Source organism: Idiotropiscis lumnitzeri, chromosome 18 (genome assembly GCF_059441095.1).
Source record: "Idiotropiscis lumnitzeri isolate Australia: NSW breed Sydney's pygmy pipehorse chromosome 18, RoL_Ilum_1.0, whole genome shotgun sequence".
NCBI classification, from domain to species: domain Eukaryota; kingdom Metazoa; phylum Chordata; class Actinopteri; order Syngnathiformes; family Syngnathidae; genus Idiotropiscis; species Idiotropiscis lumnitzeri.
The window spans coordinates 1645580-1665814 of NC_142408.1; the positions used below are offsets into that span (position 1 = coordinate 1645580).

The 20235-nt window shown below is 46.6% G+C and overlaps 1 protein-coding gene across 10 annotated transcripts in view; it reads left to right on the top strand.

Annotated features, from left to right (window-relative positions):
• unc5cb (unc-5 netrin receptor Cb) overlaps window positions 1–20235 on the top strand; it is a 152411-nt gene that overhangs the window by 73603 nt on the left and 58573 nt on the right. Inside the window, exon 1 of one of the 10 annotated variants that reach the window (XM_088281332.1) lies at window positions 16286–16378. The exons of the other annotated variants lie outside the window; for them this stretch is intronic. The gene's annotated coding sequence lies outside the window, so the exon portion shown is untranslated. Of the gene's footprint in view, window positions 1–16285; window positions 16379–20235 lie in introns of those variants that run through there. 10 annotated transcript variants of the gene reach the window in all.

Here is a 20235-nt window from a genome sequence, read left to right on the forward strand (position 1 = left end):
AATGTTCATTTCCAGCACAGTAAATGTCAAGTTCTTGTTTGGAAAGCAGATGGCTGGCGATGGCCTTCGGCAGGGACTCTGCGGCACTTTGCCCTCAAAAAAGTCCACTTTTTAGGCTTTTGAAATCCTCAAATATAACAAGAACAAATCAAGGGGAAGTCAACATCCCAAAAATATTTGCAATAAAAATGTTCACTCATCTAAACACGGCATTGTGATTATTTTTGCGTTTGCGGATTACGAGAGCAAAATCCGTGCGTTTTTAGCCAGCGCAGGCGGCGGCCATTTTGTCGCTTCTGTCGCCTGAAAATGACATCACAGAAAACAGGTGAGCCGTGATTGGTCATGACTCGTACTAGTTTTCTTACCCGTCCGTCTGAAGAGGCTAATGCTAACGCTAGCTGACAGACCACCTCAATCCTCATGTCGGCCATCACTGAATTCCAGGCGTACATAATCATATTTCCCAAAAGTGATGTCTTCAGTTAGGATCTTTCAGCTCCTTCCTATCCACTTGAAGACACGTGGAAGTCGTAAGCCCGCAAGCGTCAGGTCGTGTCCGCCACTATCGCTGATCCTTTGAATCTTCCCACTGCATCCTGAGCTCCAGCGGTCCGAAGCTCATATCGCAGTCCCTCTGACCGCTCTGCTTGCCTTTGATAGCCAGGCCCGTTTGCATCTCCGAGTCCTGGGGGCTCAGCCGTGCTCAGGACCCTTCACTCCGCCCCACTTCCACAACCCTCCACTCTCCCTCAGAAGCGGCTTGAGGCGAACGCGGGCACATTTTCAACACAAGAGGCGAATGGCGCTAATGCTTGACGGGGTGGCCGTTTCCTTCGGGGAGCCTCTTTGCATTCATGAGAAATGTTTGCTTGGATATTGAAATAAAGTCGGCAGCCCAGCCAGCCCCCCCCCCTCCCCCCCTTCTGACAAGAACGCAGCCTGGAGATAAAAAGATTGGTTTTAAACAGGTAGCGAAGCAGCTAACCCAGATGTTGTGATGGCTCGCAGCCGATAAATCAAAGCTCTTGTGGGCAAACCATCCCGGAGTAAATCCACCTTTCTTCTCTCTGGCAGCTCAGATCAAGAAAAATGGAGTAGTGAATGTTATTTACGAGGCTTTTTTCTTTTTCTTTCCCTCCCCGCTCTGCCACTATCATGTCTGGATGCTCTTCCGGCCTCCGTGTGATGTGCTTCCCTCGTCGTGTCGAAACGTCTCGCTTTGACCAGCCGCCGGTCCAGTCCGCCGTGTAATGAATAGAGGGCACGGCTCACTATTTGGCAGCGTCGGGCATAAGGGAGGCGCGCTTGCGGTTGACTTTGTGCACAGGCGAGAATGATGACACGCTAGCCAGTCATCAAGACTCATTATTTTTATTGAACAGTCCTGGCGAGCCAGCTGCCGTCACTGTACGTGCACGTGCGCGTGTGCGTGTGCGTGCACGTGTGCGTGTGCGTGGATGTGCACGTGTACTGTAGGACCATCCGGCTGTGGTTGACAATTAATGAGAATGGCCATATGCAAGCGGCGTTTGCCCAATTACGGTTTCACTGAGATTTGCTTCTCAGCCTCTCACCGTCTAAAGCGAGGTTCAAACATGCACACCGATCATCACGCCAAATGTGAGCGTTCTTCAAAGTCAGTAAAAGCCAGATTTTTTTTTTTTTAATAGATGATCCGGAGTTGTTTGGGGAAACTGGAAGGGTTGACAGTCGTAAATAGTAAACCTGTTCAATATTTTGATGAGTTTGCTTTTTCATGTCTATTTGCATGTCTTGATTTAGATTGCGTCTAGCTCAGTGGTCCCCAACCACTGGGCGGCGGGCCAGTACCGGTCCGGGGGCCACTTTGGACTGGGCAGATGAAAAATAATAAAATTTTTATATAAAATGTAATTTTGAAAAGTGAGCAACTTCCGTTACAGCCTCTGATGGCCTCTTGACACGTCAAGTTGCGAATAGTTTCTTGTAATGACGATTAATTTATTGCTTGCTTTTGTTAAATAATACCCGCAAAGATGACTTGGAAAAAAAGAATCAGATATTAATATTGAGGGGAAACAAAAAAAATAATCATCAGTGAAATCCGGGCATGATTATCTTTTGAGAACGCAGCCATCCTTCGAAAACAGCACAGGGATTAAAAAAAAAAAAAAAAAATGTCTGCAATGTGCCCACTGCGTTGTTGGCATCCTGTTTCCGCTTACATCCTGCCCCCTCTTGCCTTGCCATATTTTCACTTTGCCATGGCATGAGTTGCTGGCATGAAGGTCCGGCCCCCCCCCCCCCTTGCTCGGTGGCCCGGCCGCATGGCGGGAGCAGGCTGCTCACCTCTGAGGGCAGCTGGCGTGCCTGATGGCCCCATTCATCAGACCTGAGGGCCCGGGGTCTCTTGCTGCCGTGTCGGGGAGGATGGCGGGGGCTGCATTGCGGGGTGCTGTTGTTGACGACTTTGGGATCGTTATTAAATAAGCCGTGTTGACAGGCAAAGCGGCTCTTTCAAGTCCACTCTGCGTGAGATAGCGTGGATGTTGGGAGGAGGGAGTGTGGGAGACACGCAAATAAAGGGCGTCCTTGGTTAGTGGCGGACTCCACGTACGGCGTTTCGAGGTCACAATTGGCGCGTAATGAACGTTGGAGCAAGAAGACACACTCAGCCGCCATCGTTTTAGATTTATTAGCCGACAAGTGAAAAGTTGAAACGCAAAAGATATTTTGTCAAACATGGAAAAAATATTTTCAAGAATGTTAAAATCAAAATTCATGTTATCGCCATGATTGCTGATTTCATTGGATAGTTTTATATTTGTTTTTGCGGGAGGGAATAGGTTCCTATTTATTTGCTGAAAAATGCCCCATTTCTAGTCTCAATTTGTGAAAATATGAATTGGTCTTTTTTAAGCTGCCAAAATCAGTCGACTAGTCACGACGACATTGACTAGTAAATCCGTCCATGACTAAATGAATCGTCGGCATCTTAATTGTTATTTTCTCTCTAGAAACGTCCTCGTTTTACGCTGGCCATCTGCCTGTCTCGGACGCACATGGTCATCAGTGATGTCAACGGAAGCGCTTGTCGCTCGTGTTGTGGCTAACCAGTGTTAGCAACTGAATTCAAAAGATCAGGGCGCATTTCATCACAAATATTGCGATGCGCAGTCCTTGTAGTCCTTTTAAGGCACCAAATTGAGGGGTCGCAACACGCGAGTATTTTCGGTTGAGACAGAATTCCCACTTTGTCGTCCACTGAAGACGGATGACTTGCCTCGGGCGAGGGCCCGCCGCTCGAAAGGCTGACGACGGAGTGACAGAAGCCCTCCCGAGGTTGGCCTTTAACACAAACACACAATCACGCCTGCACACTGAGGCCATTGAGCGTCCCGGCAGGGGGAGAAGACGCGGCCTGTGGGCCCGAGGGACGGGGGGGAGGTGTCCGGAGGCCACGAGAGGTCTCGCCGCAGCCGCAGAAAAGCCCGCCGCTACACTACCGGCATGGGAAAATTTGAGCCTGCGCCGCATTCAAGTCCAACAGTAGCCCGTCATTGTGAGCGTGTGCGTGTGTGTGTGTGTCGGGTGCGGGATGGAGAGATTCCCTTGACCCTCGCCCTGCTCCGCAGCTGTTGAACCGTGGAGCAAAAGCCGTAAGCGAGAGAAAGAAGGAGAAAGGGATGCAGAGATGAGAAAAGTTGAATGTGGTCCCCGGGGGCACAGCCAATGACTTACTGACATCCTCTTGGCGAGACCAACCCGGAACAATTCTGCCACATTTTACGGCCGGCATTTATCTTCCGCTGCTTTGTGTGAGATCTTCATGTTAAGTTCTCAGACGAGGCTTCTTTATATCGTGTGGCTTTTACAGAAGCACGTCACACCGGACGGCGTACATTACAATCTTCAAATGAAAGATGAAGGGAGGGAGAGAGAGAGAGAGAGAGAGAGAGAGAGAGAGGCTTCTTCGTTCAGTTTAACAACATTTCCATTTATGTAAATGTCTTCTGCATACTTATTTAGTTTCTGTAAACAGCGTTTAACAAATAAAATGAGATTTTTGCACCGCGTCGACCCGACAGCAAAAAGAGGAACTTGTTTTAAAGAGCCCATTCCGTATACACGTCGTTCTCTTGCCCGCGACAAAATCAGCAAACACAGCTGCGGGCATAATGAACACCTCTTGACAACATGTGCACAAACTCCGCCTCCGAAAAGCATTTGCAGACACTCCAGCAAGCTTGAGTGTCGCTTGTCGGCCGTCGCCTGGCTCGTGTAATTATCTCGTCAATTAGCCCGGAGGCGGAAGGATAGATGACACTCTCGCCATTTTCCACCCCCCCCCAACACGCTTCCTCGCTTCCTACTGCTTCCCAATGGCTGATAATTTTCGGTTTGCTCTTTCCGTGTGCGCTTGACGGCCTTTCTTTTCTTTCCGTGATGATGGATTAGCTGAACGACCATCTCGTCGAAAAGCGATGTAGCATTTGTGTCATTTTATTTCGTACAAACTTGTAACCGATGACGCGTTGTCATTGGGTTGGCACGTTGACGCTACTAGAGTAGGGACAATTTGGAGTTTTCAAGGAAGCTGAGCCCCTCACCCGACGCAATCAGGATGGAGACCGTTCACTGGCAAACGAGCAAGCGAACACAAAATTAGCAAATTATGCCATTCGAAATAATCCGCTGTTGCGGCGTTGCCAAAATGTATCCGACTTTCGCTCCCTCATTTTCCTTCGACTTGACGAGGCACGATCCACCGCCCACTCTTTGTCTTCTTCTCAAAATCGGTGCTGATGCGACGGCGCAATCCGCAGGGATCTCTTTGTCATTACGGCGGTTTACAAATCTGAAACGAGCCGCGCGAGACTCTCCCTGACTCCCCTGTCGAAAATCGTACTTGAGAAACACAACCTGAACTGGATGCCAGCCAATCACAGGGCACGCACTCGCAACTGGAGGCAAGCTCGAGTGTCCAATCAACCTTTTTGGAATGTGGAAGGAAAGCGGTGCCATTTGAGTGATTTTCTCTCTTTATTTTCTTTGCATTCAAACTGTTCTTCCTTTTGCTCAAATTGAAAATTTTCCAGGTCCAACCGCGTTCGTTCGGTGGCTCCCTTTTGAACGACACGCTCCTTATTGAAAAGCTAAAAATAGTGTGATCGGATGAAAAAGTCCGCCACTGTATGAATTTTTAACAACGTGGCGAATGGGGAAGGCGGATTTTGGTGAAGAAAAATGAACAAAAGTGGGAATGGAATTTTGAATGATGAATGCTTGCGTCCAGCTCGGTCATGAAAATGGCAAAGCTGGATTTCTTTCACGGGGAGACCTCTTGCACACCCTGGCCCAAAATCTTGGCTGCGTCTTTTATTGCGCTTCACGACGCATGCTTGGAGATGTGTCCGACTGTCTCTTAGAGACTCTGAATAGAGTTTGGACAAAAGTGCGGCGAGGCGCAGCGTCGGAAGGCCGCAGCGGACTTTTCTGGGAATAACGGACTCATGAGTCTGTGGCTTGTCGTCGGGTGTGTGCCGTCACATCCCGTTTGCCGAGAGCAAGTACGAGACCTCGTTAAAAGTTCCCCCGGTCTGTGCTTGAAAATGAGCGTTCCGTTTCTAAAAGTATCACGTGAGGGTAAATATTTGTTTGCCTTCCGTCACGTCGGCACGGCCGCGCACGACGGCTTCGTCCGAAACATTTTGTGATCGGCATTCGGACTTTAGAGTGGAAATATCAACGCCCGAGCGCACGTGCCGAAGCAGAGGGCGCGAAAACAAAGACTTACGAGACGGCCGTCCGTCCGTCCCCGTTGCAGCTGTTCACCTCGCGGAGCTCTCAATCACTTGAGTTCCTTTTTTTTTTGTTTTTTTTTTTTGTCTGTGCGGGAAGATCGAGTGTGCATTTCCGAATGTGTGTTGCAGGGTTATCCACGTGGAAGAACATCAGCTCTCTCTCGGTGTACGTGCGCGACCTCCGCTGAACTCTTCGAGGTCTTGCCACTTGGTGCTCCGAGTGGCGCTTCCGTGAGCTGCGGCCTTTAATTTTTCAGGAGCTTGTATGCATGTTAACTTAACCTCCGGGTGACCTCGCCCATGTCAGTCTCCCCGGGCCCTCGAGTCGTGTTTTTTTTTTTTTAATTTCTCTTCCTCGTCTCCTTTTTGGTCTCCCCATTCCCGGGCGGTAAAACAACCCGGTGATGAATTCATTTGCGATTGGTGATCCAGCGAATGAGAATTAATTGCAAGAGGAACAATAAAAGGCCGCGGGCTGAGAATAGCGCCGTTCCAGGAGAGACGATTAATGTGCAAAAGATGTTTCTTTTAATTCTCAGGTTGTGAAGCGGTCTTCTCCGATTCTGGTCAGGGGTCTTCACAATTTTTTGGGGGATTTCCGGACTCATCATCTGAAGGTCGACTATCCAACTGTTGCCGACGTTCTTTATGTAGAGCTTCGCTGACGTCGTGTCGCTTGTCGTCTAGTCAAGACCGAACACGCAGCATCTTTGCTGATTTTGGCCAAGTTGCGCATTCCAGTTTTTTTTTGTTTTTTTTCTCAACTCTCCACAATGAATCCACAGTCCGCTCCGCGCAATCGACGGACTCCTTAATGCTCCATTATTCTGCTCTTGTAAGAGTATCATGTAGTCCCCCAAAACAGAAAACACATGCTAGTACTGTGGCCCCCTTGTTCGCGTCCCTTCCTCACCCCCACACGAAAAAAATGTCTCTTGTCGTAGCCGATCAGCGCGAGACGGCAAGGAAAGCACAGCGAGAGGGACTGAAGGGGTGAAGGGATTGAATTTGACATTCAGACCCCCACCACCACCGCTGCCGCCACGCCATGCCTTCGCCCCCCCCCCATGCGCCCCCAGTCATCCATTTAACCCCGCCACGGAGGCTGGTGCAATATTAATGCCCTTAAACGCAGATGAGGTGAAAATGTGTCTGAAGGAGCAGCTCCCCGTCGGCGGGGCACCAACACATGCGCAAGTCATACTAATTCCGATGGAGCCTTTCGACTCGCATCGTGCGCGCCGCGTTCAGCCGCCTGCCAGCCTGCCGGCCGGCGAGTGTTTGTGCAGTCCCGCCGTTTGAAACTGAAACAGGCTTAGGGGAGATTTAAGGATCAAGGTGTGTTTACGCAAAACCCGATACCCGCTCCGACTGGAGGGCTCCTGAAATCACCCCCCCTGAAAACGAGGGCCAGGGCGTTGCGCACTTGGCGTGGAATGTTGATCTGAGAGGTGAGCTGAGCGGACAGCGGTGTCGGGGGGGGGTGGCTCCGGGGCAGGAAATCGATTCGGCCCCCGTGTTACCTGAATAATGAATAAGGCGCTGTGTCCAAGAGATTGCCGGCAAAAGCTGTAAGGTGCAGTGTTGGACGGCTGTCGGGTGGAGCAAAAAAAAAGTGGCCTAGCTTGATCTCGGCTTTCCATTTTTAATTTATATGATGATTGAAAATGGCAGGAAATGAAATCCTTTCACCATGTCGGCGGCTTTCCGGCACCACAGCGCTGCCAATGTTACGAATGCATGCGCAAAGCAACATCAAACTACTTCTGAAGTTCATTTTTTGGGGATTAGAATATAAAAGAGCGCAAATAATGTTTAACGCCAGAAATAATCAAGTGTGTGCCAAAATGCAAAACCCGTTCAAAGGAAGAGAAGAGCTCGACGCTGTAAAGTGACGGTTAAGTGTCTGCAAGTTTTTCGAGTTGTGGTTTGAAACTCGAATAACAAAGAGAAAAAAATCTTTTCAGAGTCATCCCTTGCCATATTGCGGTTCCTTTTTTTGTGGTCTCTCTGTATGCTGTTGTTAAACCGTGCACATCTCATTTATACGGCGGAATAGTTTTTTTCCAAGCCATTTCTTACTGTAGACTCAAGTGACAAAAAGCGCAAGCGAGGCGGAAGTGCGGCGAAAATTTGGGATCATTTCAATGTTTTGAAAGTAGTTTGAAAATTACAGCGCAAAACATCACGGCAGGCACGACGTATTTTCCAGACTATAAGGCCCACCTGCCCACACGAGATGATTTGCCGGTGGTCTCTCGTTCTATTCGTCAAGGCTGAATCGTCTGACGAGTGTTTCCAGTCTTAATATCTGATAAGCGGCGTGCATCCGAGAGTGCGTTTGTCATCCGGATGCTCCTGGCCGACTCGCTCGTTCTCGCTCGCGTTGCCGAATATCAAGAGGTACGTAGACGCTGCCGTGTAATCGACTTACGCCATTGATTCATGTCTTTATCCGATTGTGCCGCCTCGTGTAACCTGGCTCCGGGCCATCTCTCTCCTCAAATGTTTCTCTCTGCGTATTCAATTAACAGTCGGGAGGTATTTCAGACTCTGCGGAATGTTGTCAGAGATCCACAGATGTGTTTCCTTTTCTCTTTTCCCCAAAGACGTGCTGTTTGGTGTCGTTGTTTTTGGGCGGCGAGGAGCCAAAGTGTGTATTGTAGTCCAAATAATTGGTGCGGGATTCCCAGCAGGGGAAGGTAAACTGAAAGTGACACCGGGGCTGAGAGAGCGGCGGGATGCATTCGAAAAGAAAAAAAAAAAAAGGGCCGACGCAGCACAGTTCCTTAGGAGTGAGAACTGAGGACAGGTACGCACGTAAAGAAAACCCGGCTGCTCGTTTTTGCGCCTTCCCCCGATCGAGGACGTCAAACGACACACCAGCTTAGGTCTTAAAAGTTTATCTTGTGAGATCATGTCAAGTCAAGTCAATTTTATTTGTATAGCCCTTAATCACAGACAGTCTCAAAGGGCTTTACATAGCCACGCACAATACGGCCAAAACTGGCCAGAATTTCTTTCTTGTGTGGGGTCTGTCCCCGATTAAAAAAAAAAAAAAAATCTTTTAAGATGAAAATAATCTTGCCATGTGCCTACGAAGGAGCAGGCACCCTAATGGTTACCAGTGCCATGTTCTTCCATTCATTATTCATCCTCCAGGCTCCGCAGCAGCTGATTTGATGCGATGCCACCTCGAGGGCAGACTAAGTAAGGGAGGGGGGCCTGTTGAGGTTAAGTGCTCTGGTGTCGGAGACTCTGGCAAGTGGGGGATGGTGGGAGAGCGACCGTGAGATCCTCCCAGGAGGGGAGGTCTCGGGATGTTCCTGGATGCGGTTTCATGAGCTTGGCCCCCGTGCCGCAAGTTAGCCAAGCCTTCCGTCCACCTGGGCCTCTCGTCGGTAAACAGCGGGCATAATCTGGGCCCTACGCCTGCGCTCGTTTGACCGTCCTCTGGAGGTTCACTCCGTCTGCCTCAGTGCAGCCGCCGTAACAGGTAGAGACACAGTAGGTCGGCAGGGCCTCCATGGGCCGTTTCTTGTCCCGGTTGAATTTCCTGAGGACCCTCCCGTGCTCCTTCCAGTTCGCCGTCTGCGATTCTGCGACCGTTCAATTCATCGGGAGTGTTGTGAGCAAATTGGCCTCCTCTTACTTTGTCTCTCGCAATGTTCTTGTGCACGCAAGACAAATTTATTAAAAGCCCCCGCTGTGATACCAGATTATACGTCGGATGCAACTGTAGGCTCGTGCGTGAAATATCACCCCGATCATCATATCAGAAGAGAAAAGTCAACACTGTTCCCCGCCACGCTCCATTAACAACAGCGAAATTCATAATCGCATTCATTTTCCAGCAGCTTTATTTAATAAAGTGGAATAGGCCCGCTGCCTCCATTAGCATAATGCTACTTAACATTAAAGAGGACGATATGCAATTCCTCGGCACTCGGGTCTCGGTGGGAGGAGAAATGCTTGAAGTTGCCATGCACGCAATTTAAGATGAACACAAGATGGCGGTCACGAGCTGACCAATAGGAAAGAACCACGCTGCATTTGTAGATTTCTGCTCAGTTGAGTCCATGTTGAGCTCATTGTCATTATTGCACATCTATTGCACATTTTCTTAATTAAAAAAATAAATAAATAAATAAATCAAATCATCTGTTTCATGCCAATGGTGGCTTTCGTTGTAAATATGAAGTTATTCTTTTTTTGGCAGTTGTCTGGCTGCTTTCAATACACAACATGTGTACCGTATTTTCCCGACTATAAGCTGCTACTTTTTCCTCGATTTTGAACCATGCAGCTAATACGACGGTGCAGCTTTTCTGGGGATTTTTCTTTCACCACTAGGGGCGCTCTATAGTTCAGAAGATATGCTAAATAAATCTCTTTTTTTTTTTTTTTTTCTCTTGGGTCTGTTCTGTTTTAATGAGCAAAGTTGTTGCTATGTTAAAAGGCACACTTTTTAAGAATCCGTTTTTGTACCGTTATGTGCATTCACAGGACAAAATTGTTCAGTTCATGCAGTAAAACCACAACATTTTTTTCCACGATAGAAAACTGCGGCTTGTATATACTGAAGTGTCTCTGCCGGTGAACTCACGTCCCCAAAAGCGGCCATCGCTCGTACTCGTGAACCCCCTCTCAACTCCCCTCGTTCCACTTCCCTCGCCTCCGCCTTCTTACCTCTACCTTTTCCCTCCCCACTTGCCAGACTGCCTTCCGATGCCTCCTCCTTACTCTCTTAATCAATAACCCCCCGCAGATCTAAACCGTCAACACTTTTAATCGACGTCTCCTTTCCCCGGCAATCGTCATCCTCGATTGCCCTCGCTTCTATTTTGTAGAAAGATGTCAGACGTTTTTTCTTTGTGTATCTCTGTCACTCCCGAGACGCAACCTCTATTTTCTTTTTTTTATCTCTTCTTTGCTTCCAATATCTTGGTCCCTCGTCTCTGCTAAAGCAAATAAATTGCACGGTCGAGAAAGTGTGAAACGATCCTTCGATGACGTTGACGTCTTTAGTGGGAATGGAGCGACTGCTAGGATATCGTTTTAATGATTCTTACACTGCAAATATTCTGTATAATTAGGGGGTCCTTTTCATGACAATCATTTTTTTTTTTTTGCTCAGCACACAACAATTTTAATTTAAGATAATATAATCCAGTCCAAGGTTTCCAGATTAAATCCACAATTTAACAATTAACATAAAAGTGAACCAACATGGACGCTAATGGCAAGTGACAACTGTCAACGAAAATAAAACTTGTGAAAGTTGTTCCACTCACAAGTCAAGGAAAAAAAAACAAATAAATAAGAGTGTTATGTTGTGGCAATAGATTCTCTATGATCATAATAAACACTAAGAAAGCGCGAGCGTGTTCTCTTCTGCCGCTATCCTTTGGGGGGGGGGGGGGACAAGTTGGCTCAAACGTCGGCATGCAAGATCTTCCGATTGGCACTTCCGGGAATCTTGTGATCATTTGTTGACGTAGCGAGGACGTTGTTGTCGTTGTGTAACAACACGCAGCAGTCTTGCAATCGCCACTGCGGATCATTTACGTGTTTTCCACTTTTGACTTACTTTTTGCTCAAGAAATCTTGTGTTTTGCCAAAAGCTCACAGCTACTGGAAAAAAATATATATATATATATTTTTTTTTTGCAGCCTGTGTGAGTGAGACTCATGTTGTATGAAACTCACCCCAGAAATAGTGAATTATTTATTGCATGGGTTCCCACTAGAACTCTGGAGATTGGTTCAGAACATATCAGCTACTGACGAGAAGTCATGCATCTGTTCGAGGTTGGGCAAAATCTGCCTTTTAGTTTGCCGTGTTTGGCATCGTCGACATGTCGAGTCAAGCCGTCCCCCGTCGGTCTGTCGAGATGAGCTTCGAGTGTCTTTGTCCCCCCCCCCCCCCGTGAGTGGCGCTGTGATCTGCGACAGACTTGGGAGAGGCTCCGGCCTCCCATCACATCGAGCACCGCTAATGAACTTGTTTAAACAAACTGGGGAGCGAGAGTCAAGAGAAAAGCTTTCAGTCTGGTCCGAAAGAGCCATTAAAAGGCAAGGGGGACGGTGTTTAGTCTTATCGACGGGCCGGAACCTGAAGCTTTTGTGTCTTGTGTGTTTACGTGGCAAGGGAGGGAAGATTATGGAGCGCTGTGTTTACAGCGCCCGCCGGTCGGGAGTGACAGGCTTTTCTGAAGTCTCCCAGATGTGAGTGAGGTGACCTTTCACCTCTCGGGGGTGTGGAGTTTAAGAGTAGATTTTCTCCAAGCAAACGTCTGCGATGAAGACGTAACTAAGGGATGGTTTCTGGACACGGAAATCGGGTCTTCTCGAAATTTGACTTCTGTGTTAATGTGGGTCTGAAAAATGATACCAAGCTAAGAAAGAGCCGCCCAGATATCGAACTTGTGCGATTTTCCTGAACTCCAGAGGATTTAAGAAACTATCGGAACAAAACTTGGATCAGTTGTGGAGTCTTTATTAAAAAACAAACACGCATTGAGTAAATGTAGTTAATTAAGGCTTTATTACATAGTAATAAGCAACTATTTGGCGACTCATTCCAACAGACACCAAGTGGGTTTTGTAACTGAGTCGCTACTGCCTCCTCATCGTAGCCATGAAACAATTGACTCATGTTCTTTGTCTTTCCTTCCTATCCTACAGATGACTGACATTTGAAAAATATTGAGGTTTACAAACCTCCTGAATGCTGACTAAGATGCATCAAACCTCTCGATTTGAATATCCCACACCTTAGAATTCAAACGAAACCTAAAGAAGGTTCAGCACGACGCGACGTTCCGACGTCACAACGCAAGCCGTGTACCGTCATGTAATTCTCATGTTGCCATCGCGGTGGTCACAAGCAACGCTAATGAGCTCATCTCACCGCCGTGGCAACGGCTTCATCACGTTGCACCTTCCCCTTCCTTCCGTCTTTGTTGTTCGTGTAATTAGACAAAGAGTTGATATTCAGCGCGGATGGTCTTGCCTCAAGGATTTCGTTGGGGCCGCTTAATAATAGAAACATTCAGCTTGAATGGAAGCGCAATCGCCATGGCGATGTTGTTAATATGCTGTGCGCGCGCTACAAAGCGCTAGCATAATAGCATTGGACGTTCAGGTCAAATCAGTATGTGAAATCAATCCTCCCTAAATATTATTCTAATATGCTGGTTTATATTCTTCCAGCAAGTCTTTAAGTAAGCGTGTCGACATGAACCTGAAGCGGACCGAAGCCATGTCAGACTCGCCGGGGTGCCTCAGCTTGATGTATGGTCTTCATTTCCCCCCCCGCGGCCCGTCTCCCGCTCCCCCGCTTCCACCCGAGACAGACGGCGGAAATGAATGGTGGGGAAGTCATCTCCCACGTTGGCATTGTCTCCGCCCGCCGCGCTTGGAATTAACACATTTATTAAAGTGGCGGGTTGAGACCTCCACTTATTGCGCTGCCAAGCGGCGCAGGCCAGGGGTTGCTCGTCAAGGGAAAATTGAATTAAAAACGCTGGGTGAGTGAATAAAAAGGTTGTTCGATTGAAAGGGGGGGGGGCTAGCATCGCTTTTGGAGTTTAAGTACAGAGGTGCCTTGAGTTTCATTTGTTCCTTGACCAGGCTTGGAACTTTGGTGGAGGGGAAAATTAGCTCACATTTTTCGGACGACAAGCCGCGACTTTTTTCCTCGATTTGGAACCATGCGGCTAATACAACGGTGCCGCTTTTTCTGTGGATTTTTCTTTCACCACTAGGGGCGCTCTATAGTTCAGAAAATACACGAAATAAATCTCGATTTATTTATTTATTTTTCTCTTGGGTCTGTTCTGTTTTAATGAGCAAAGGTGTTGCCGTGTTAAAAGGCACTCAATATATTTATGTACCTTTATGGGCATTTATAGTCCAAAATTCTGGTGCGGCTTGTATATAGTTTTTATTTATTTATTTTTTAAATACAGCAGATGATATTTCAAAATCATTCAGTCCTATACCAAAAAAAAATAGTCATACTCTGTGCCATGTGTTTGAAGTTACTGCCTTTCATCTCTAAAGTGCATTCTCTGTCGGGTTCAAATCTGGAAATTTACATTGGCTGAAAATTGCTACATTAGCATAGCCGAATGTGTTTTTGGGGCGGCAAACCACCTTCGGTTTTGTCTTGCGCAGGCACAGTTGTCAAAACGTCGTTTATAAAACCAAGAATGTGAAGGTTCAAGACACCAAAGGCGACAGCAAAAGTGGTCTTAGCTGCTGCGACGTAAAGTTTGACGATCCGAGATCAACTCCTGACAGGTCCATTAGCATCGGTATGCATTCAAATGTGCTCCCTGGCACGTTCGCGTCTTCCAACAGTCTGGCCAGTCGCAACCAGCTGTCAGCATTTTTTTTTTTTTGCTCTAGGGAGCTCATACAGGCGCATAATGTTGAAAATTCTGGCTCAGCTCATGAGTCTCAACTGCAGTTCCTGCGGTTCTTGATTAGACCCCGCAGACTGTGAAGCTACTGTAACACGGACCCTTTGTGCACTCTCATTTCCTGCCCCCGAGTCCCCGGGCCGGCCGGGGGAGGTAAATAGCTGCGGCTTTCATTTGGAGGCCGATCCGACCTCGTGGCACGGCCCTCCGGCTTCATTTTCTCCTGCACCGCCTCGGTGTCATGTCTCAGGGGCACCTCATCTCCTGTCCCTTTGCACTTGGCCTTCATCAGCCCCCTCAAGGCCCTCCGGCTACAACATTCTAATGGAGACCACTTACATCTCCTTTTAAATCTTAACACTGCCGGTTAACCCCGCGTTGATCTGCCGAGGCGCCCCTCCCTCTTGGCCCGCGGGCTCGGCTTGGCTCGGCCGGAGCCGAGACGTTTGAGCAAAGACGGATCCGGTGTGTGGACATAAAGAAAAATAATGATATCCATCGATCAAAAGCTGTACGGAGGTGCCTTGTTTTTCTTTTAAGGCCTTCTGGTGTTTAACGTGTTTTACCTTGCCGCCCGTTTATTTGGGTTGCTGTTTTAAATGCTGGAGGCGACCGTGTCAAGGATCGAGGTCAAACGGTTACTTGTCTGTTTTCAAAGTTATGGCTTAAACCGTTCAGGTCCAGGCACCCCGAACAGGTGAGAAATCATTTCTTTGTAATCGTAAGCCCAATTAAAGATACTGTCTTAAAAACTTTTTTTATTTATTTTTTTTCATGTTTCAACCTAAATATTCATGAAGCACTCATCGAAAGAAAGTTGAGTTGAATTCAATAATTAATTGGGTTGGCTGAGTACTGATACTGGCTTTATTTCAGTGTATCGAGTACTTGAGAATGCTGCCGATAACAGTCACCGATACTGACATGACAGATTTTTTTTTTTTTCATTGCATCCCTCGCCTTCCTCTCATTTAGCCCTTCACTCGCAAATATATTTAGCACACCTACTTTATTTTTTAAATATACGTTTATGTACCTGTATTTTGTCACATTTTTGTTCCAGTTTCACACTAGTTGAGTAACATCTGAAAAAAAAATTCCAGCTTCCATTGCATTTCTTGAACTTTGTCTTTTACTTAACGCGTAACCTAATTGCTGGTGAGTCAGAAAGACGCAAAAGTTCACGATAATCGTAATGTATTATTCAGATACGCATGACATCGCAATCCTGTAAATATATTAAGCCCGATACACTGCCTCTTTTATGGTCGTGCCGGTTCCCAAATGTCACGATGCAGTTTTTGAAACGATACAACATCGTTTTCAACCCCTCAGAAAGATGTCGTGGAATGTCTGGAGCCCGCAGTTTTAAAAACGGCCGTTGTAGATCATGCAGATGTTAGCTCATGATTGATTTGCCGTCATCAGGCCAGATGCTGGCCGTCCAAGCGTTTGTACTGCCGAGCGCCAAACCCATCAAGCCGCTCGCTTCCCCTCCGGCAAAAGCCAGCTTTATGTAGTCCAAAAACGCTTGTCCAAATATCTAATAAGCCCTCTTTGGGTCTTTAGGCGACATCCCACCTTCATCTCTCTCATACCTCTCGCTCCCCTGAGGCCTTTGCATCAAAGGAAATGTGTTTACCCAAAGGATCATACGCAAGATCCCCGCTCGAGCGCGTCCGTTGGTATTCCCGGCGTCGAGCCGCACGACAGGTGGCCTCCGCCCGCTCCAATAAAACTCACCAGCTTGCCGTGGTCCATACGTATCCTTTTTGCCCCGGGCAACGTCGGCCTCCCTGGTCTGGGACATGTTAGCGAGCTGCCAAATGAAAGGGGATAAATCACGCAAATGAAAACAAATAGAGTCGGGGCTAATTAAAAGCGTTTGGCCCGCTCGGAAAACAGATTTGATGGTGCTCCCGGAAACATATGTTGCAGCCGGGGTACTCTGAAAGGGAGCAGTGTTTGCCCCCCCGCTTTTAGTTGTTATGAAAGAATGTGCAGAAAATTAACAACAACCGAAAAAAAAACCCACAAGTCGATGCTATGCTTTCATGTGTGTGCGACGTTGTTGGTTTGTGCTCACTCGCTAATTTGAGTTTTCTTCTTCTGTTTCTCTCCCACGCTCTTCATATTTTCCTGACGCTTCCGTCGCAAACAAAGGTAAGAATTCTTTAGTTTGTTTTTTTTACCCTTCACCTGCACGGTAACAATGTTGTTCCTCACTATGAATTATACATAGACAGATTTAAAAAAATACGCTTTTGCATTCCAGTGGACTTCCGCATAGTCGTCATTTGGCAAAAATAACTTTTTTAATATAGTAGCCCCTCCCCCATCGCGTGTTGCAGGTTTACACTCGTTCGAAGAATTTTTTTTATGTGCTGTGTTAATTTTGGGTGTAATTCCACTGTTCGCCACAAGATGGTGGCGCACTACTGTTTGCACTGTAAATTTGAAGGAAGCACTTTCGTTTTTTAATTTCATTCACCATTTTTTTTTTCCAATATTGGTTTTCGTTGCTATGTTGGTTTTGGTTAACTGCAATAATGTTGGTTACAATTCCATCTTTTTCTGTTTAGTCGAAGCAAAATGGTTTGAATTTAAAAAAACAAAACAAAAATCAAAAAGCCACCAATTCGGTTCCGAGCTCGGTCGCGGATCGACTTAACCTCGAGGTTCGCCATCGCATTATAAGTCGGTGAGCGAGGCAATAACAGTTGCGAGGTTCACATAAACAGACTCGCCACTTTCTGCCTCCGTCTGAAACCCCGAAACGACCGACCCCCCCCTTCCCCTCCCTCCCATTTGGTTTCGTACGACCTCGGAATGTTTCTTGTAGCACAGCGAGAAGCAAAAACTTCCCGGCCCGCCCGAATGGATCTGCTGGAGGAGGGAAAACAGGAAGGCCCGCTGACCCGTGGACGAGTTCAATTAGCATTTGCAAGGGACACCTCCTCTCGGCAGTCACTTGCTTGTGTGTGTGTGTGTGCGCGTTCCGTGGGTATAACTGCGCGTTGGCCATGAAATATTCAAACATAAGGCTGAGAGTGCAGTGAGGTTGGACCCCTCGTTCCCCTAACTCATGAAAAATAAAAGAACGGCAAGTGTAATGTGTTTGGAAGACGGGAACATGAGAGGAAGGATGGCTCATTTGACGGCGAGGCCATTCGAATAGAAACGGACACACCATTAGGTACACCCGTGCAGCCAGTTTGAGATCCCACTCCCGTTCCTGCGTAATCCGCCGCCAAAAGTCATTTATTGAAATGTTTACGGAAAACGAGAAACAAACGCAACAAATTCAACAAACAAAAAAAGTCCAGTTGCCTCGATTGAACCTTTGCGAGTTTAATGACTGAGAATTTACTCACACATAAAGAAAATACAAATTTTTTTGGGTGAAAACCATTTTTTTTTTTCGATTATATTGTGCAAGACTACTTTCCAAAATTTTCCTACAGCATTGAAAACTTCATATATTGAGTTGATCAATTTTTAAAAGTGATTGAAATATTTCATAATATTTGTTTCATCATGAGTACGATTACATTTGTCCGACAAAATCATTTGAAATTTCGCCAATTCTTTTGAGCAGCAACTCTCAGGACATTAAAATGAATTGAAAAAAATAAAATTGATGATTTAATTAGATTTATTTATTTAAATAATCCCGTATTTCTGAGTTTGGTCGACGTAACGAGCGCCATTATCAACCAACTTCTCTGTCCATCTGAATTGAATTATCGTTCCCGAGTTTTCACAAGAGATGAAAACACCTGCCTGACGCGATGACCGAGAGCGTGTTTGCGAGATAAGGGTCAGAGGTGGGCGAGTTGAGTCGGGCCGCTCGTAATGGCTTTAACCTCTGACTACCAGAGTTGACCCGAGCCGTCTCCTAAAGCGCCGTGACTGACGGCTCGGCGGCGGCCCGCATTCTTTGCGCCATTTCTTCCCAGATTGATGTGACAGATTGACACAAGTTGCCACTCGGGAGTACATTTTCTGACAACCGGCGAGCAGCACCGTCGCTTTTTTTTAATATCCATTTCGGTTGTATCACGTGCTTCGCTGCGAGCTGTTTATTGCCACTCTCCGTTGAATTTGATTAGAAAACGAACCATAAAAAAGAGAATTACACAAACCTAAACCTAAAGACAATTATGTGGTGTATTTAAAACACACCACCATGCCTTCTGCTAGCTTAATGCTAACACACACAAACATACGGCCCGCGGGCCGGATCAGTCCCGCAAACAAGTTTAATCCGGCCCGCGAGAACATTTGCTGAAGTATAAAAATCAGGACGGCCGCCCCAAATTCGCCAACTGGCCACAAGTACAACTTCTCCGGCCCACTCGGTAAGAGATTTTCCTCCATGTGGTTTGACATCCTCCGATCTAGATGAAAGTTTTATGATTCTTTTAGCAACAGATACTTTCAGGAATATATTCTTTATCCTCTACAGAAAAAAAATGACATTCCTCTAGCCTACTGAGCCACTTTGAGTAGTTGTGAAACTCTTCTTTGCGCTGCTTGACTGTATTATACTGCCCCCTGTGGCCAAGTCATGCACACCAGAAGGATCTCAAGTCCGACTGTAGAGTAAATGAAAAAAAATGATAAAGGGACTCAAATATCATGAAAGGGATTTTCGGCCTGCAGTGTAAAAGCTTCTCCTCCTCATCCTCATCATTTTGGCGATGAGGATGAGGCAAAAAGTGACTTTCTGGCAAGCTCGTGGTTGTGCTCGCACAACACGCAGCAGCTTTTCCTCTAATGGAGCCGAGGATTTGAAATGTGACTAATTGTCGCATCTATTTCGCCCATGAATGCGCCTCTTGTTCTGGCAGGAGGAACCCAAACCGCTGTGGACGTTTCTTTGCCATATTGTTTTTTACATATTTAAAATACGCGGCGGTGATGAGAAGCTCAGTGCAATGTGGGAGGTGTCGCAAGAACATCTGCGCCAGCCTGTTTGAAGTAAAAAAAAAAATAATTTTAAAAATGAGCAGAAAGGTGCAGAGTGAGACGTCCGATTGAAAATGCTTCCTGAACTCACCTCATCAACGTGTGTGCTGAGGCTTGAAGACTCTTCCAAAGGTCATGACCTTTAATACCACTTTCAGCTGTTGTCTGCAAGATGCAGAAGATGTTGGCTTGTCATCGTTAATTACCCAATTTGGTGTCAAGAACTATGAAAAACGCTTGTTTGCTCATATCTACAATTAATCAAAAGATGCGAAATAATAAGAACAATGTATAACATGGGGGGGGGGGAATATCATTTTTGTTGCGGCGATACTTTTTGTGCCGATACCAAGTATCGATACTTTTGATACAACGTTTTATATATATATATATATATATTTTAAAAGACGCACATTAGTGTGTCGGTGTTTCGCGGAAGGCGGCAGGCAGCCGTCATGGGCTAATGTACAGGCCTATAAACGCTAATGGATCCATTGGGGACAGCCACGCTGATATGAAAGCTGGAGGGGCGCTCTGGTAGTATATTGCCTTTAATATGCAATGTTGACGCCGCATGGCGTGTGATAGGAAAAGGGGCGTTTAGTGCGAACACTCACAATATGCCGTGACTGTATGAAAAAAGACGTGAGGAAAATGTGACACAGATACTCGGATTGACTCTCAATGCCGGCGTTTGCATTTCCAGAGCGTTTGCATTCTGGCAGGATTGCATTATGCTGCTGCAGCCTTTTTCTTTTTTTTTTTGCTTCAGCTATGTCATTAACTCAATGACTGCCATTGACGGCTAAAGACGTCAAAATATATTTTTTTCAATTGGCTGGAAGTGAATGAGTTAACATAACCAAACACATTAACATTTTTTTTTTCAAACACTCATAGTGTCCTGAAACCTGACAGAAAAGGCAACAGTTGGGAGGAAGAGCAAATCTTGAAGACATCTGCATTGTCTCTATCGCGTTGAGGCTGACCTTGCGACACATTCTACAGATCCTGCACCACATAAGTCCTACTAGATACGACATAGTGTC